General features: G+C 31.4%; 1 non-coding gene across 1 annotated transcript; it reads left to right on the forward strand.

The window, feature by feature from the left end:
- The first annotated feature begins 2,538 nt into the window (after positions 1–2,538).
- Positions 2,539–2,612, forward strand: Trnaa-ugc (transfer RNA alanine (anticodon UGC)). The gene has a single exon. It is a non-coding gene; the product is annotated as a tRNA-Ala (tRNA).
- Positions 2,613–2,935: the final 323 nt, after the last annotated feature.

The following is a 2,935-nucleotide window of genomic DNA, read 5'->3' on the forward strand; positions in this document are numbered from 1 at the left end:
TTCTAGTTTAAGTAAATACTGTATGTGTACCTAATTCATATGTACAAAGTCTCAAAACTCAATGAAGGAAGCTTATTTAATAGGACAATAGAATAATAATTCCACTAGGATGTGTACAACCTAATCCCCAGAAGCTTTTTATGTTACTTACACAGCATAAGAGCCTTTGTCAGTGTGACTGAATTATGGATCTTGAGATGGGGAGAGTACCTCTGATATTCTGGGTGTGCCCAATTAAACAAGAGGGTCATTCTCAGAGGGAGGCATAAGGTCGAGTTAGAGGAGATGGAGCAACAACTGAAGAAAAGGAGTTTGCATGGAATTGAGTCAAGGAATACAGGCAGCCTGCAGAATCTGGAGAGGTCAGGGAACTAATTCTTTCCTGCAGGCTCCAGGGTGAAGTCAATGCTACTGACCATTCAAGACTTCTCTAAAACAGTATACAACCGTGTGATAGTAAGCCACAGATTTCTGGTAATTTGTTACAGTGAAAATAGAAAACTAACACAGTTTATACAGAAGCAAAAATGGTAATACATTATACCTTGGGTAATGAATCATTGATAAAAAGCATAAAAATTTAGAAAAACCTTTACAGAAAGTGTGATTTTGGAGGCTAGATATTAAATCATGCAAAACTTATTAAAAGATCTACAGGAACTGAATTATAGGCAAAAGTATTATGAAGTTGCTCCATTGATAGGAAAGGAAGTAATTTCAAGGAAGAAATAAGTTGAGATTAAAGGAAAGGTTATGATATTTGTTGGCAATTTTAGAAGCACATGTCTACAAAACAGATTTTGGTTTCTTAGTAGAATGTTCTTCAATTTTTGTTTTTTTGTCTCTGGATTGATTAGAACTGTACAGGAATTCAATGAGTTAGGTGGTTTCACACCTTGTCATAATAGATAATGCCTCAGAAAGAACTAACTGTGTGAAACCAGTCCTTGATTTTTCTGGATGTGAAACTCCATAGACCAAGTAGAAGCAACTGGTTGAAATATCATTTTGGAGTCTTTAATAAAAGTTGGACCATTTATGAATGTCTACTTACTGTAGATTTTCCTTGAGTACATTAAAAAAATGACAGTACAAAAGTCTTTCCAAAGGGCACTTTCAAGACCTAATTGAATAGCTTTAAAAACTCATTTTGGATTTTTTTTTTGAGTGATGAAATACTTACAAATTAAAAAGAAGAATTATAACCATAAACACAGAATTTTTTAACTTTATTAAAAATAAGTTTATTGAAATTTTAATAAACAGCTATTTCCTTAATTCTATGGCACCCGTTTTTCATATTTTAACACTCCTAAAATTACGTTTTATCTGATAATAATTATGTGGCAATTATATCTAGCAGTGTTTTTTACAAAATTTCATGGTGGTTTAAAAATATAATGGTGTTTCTTATAATCAGTGATAACCTAAATTCAATGAATATAATAGTTCAGTATATCTTGTTTCATTAATACATAGAAAAATGAATAAAAATAATTTTTAAAATTACACAAAATACTGAATCTGGTTACAGTCCATAAAATGAATAAAATAATAAGAATGTCAATCAATAATATCAGCATTAATTGGAATAAATGCAAAATGTCTGAATGTGATTGCATTCTTGCATGTGTATTAAATGCCAAACCAAAGGTCTATATCAAAAAATAGTAACCAAAGCTTAAAAATATAAAGGGGAACAACAGATTCAGTACAGGAAAAATGCAATAATTTTACTCTTATTGTTATTTTTTTTCTGTCCTAGATTATAGGTAACCAATGCAATGAAAGAACTGAAAAGAATAATCTGAGAAAAACCAATGCAATCACTTTTCCTACAAAAATGAAGAGACTAAAATACATATAAATGAGCCCACAGAACAGTCTTCATCCTCTAGAAAAACTAAGACAAAAAGTTGGTTGCCTGGTTCAGTTTCTGTTTTTGTTCCATTCCATCCAAACTGTGTTTTTTCCACTCTACCAGATGAGAGCAGAGGTCTGTCAGTATCTTCAGTAGTATAGAGATTCAGATCAGCGTGATTGAGATAAAAAGGTGGTTAATGAGGAACAAACTAAGGAATTTTAAGTCAGAACTCACAGAGTGAAGAAAGCTAAGATGGGCTTTAAGATTAGTTTGGTGGATTATAGGAGGATTTCTGGCTTATCCATATTTTATAAAGCAAAGGCGAGGAAAACTTATCGGGAAAGTATTTACAATGATAATTTACTTTAAGTAGGCAATTTATTCTCTGCAGATACAGTGTTAGATGACAAACATATTCGCTGGATCACATTTGTATCCAGACTTTGAAACATTATACATTCTCAAGTGTTGATTTTATTACATTCACAGTAAATGCTATGCAACAAAGAACATTAATATTACATTTTCTAGCATGTTAATGTTAATAAACATTTTATATACATTGTCTTGTTAAAATTGGACAATAACATTATCAGATGTCAGAACAGATATTACAGTATCCATTATATTACAAATGAATAATTAAATCTCAACTCAAAATGATTGAAATAGGCTGGGGATATGGCTCAGTTGGTAGAGTGCTTGCCTTGCAAGCACAAGGCCCTGGGTTCAATCCCCAGTACCGCAAAAAAAAAAAAAAAAAAAAGATTGAAATACAAATAATTATTTATTTCTTTTACCAGTGAGCTACATTACCAGCACTTATTTATTTATTTATTATTTTTATGAAAGAATCTCACTAGTTCATGATCCTCCTGCTTCAGTCTTACAAGTTAATGGGATTACAGGTTTCTGTCAGGACACCAGCTGAAATAATAATTCATCTATTGATACATATTATCTTTTCTACGCAGTTACAGTGATACTTGTAACATATCTATTATTCTAGGAGATGGATGTTAAACTGAAGAAATTTATGTTTTCAACTGGATAATTACACAAGCACTATAT

The sequence above is a fragment of the Sciurus carolinensis genome, chromosome 9 (assembly GCF_902686445.1).
Source record: "Sciurus carolinensis chromosome 9, mSciCar1.2, whole genome shotgun sequence".
Taxonomy (NCBI): Eukaryota; Metazoa; Chordata; class Mammalia; order Rodentia; family Sciuridae; genus Sciurus; species Sciurus carolinensis.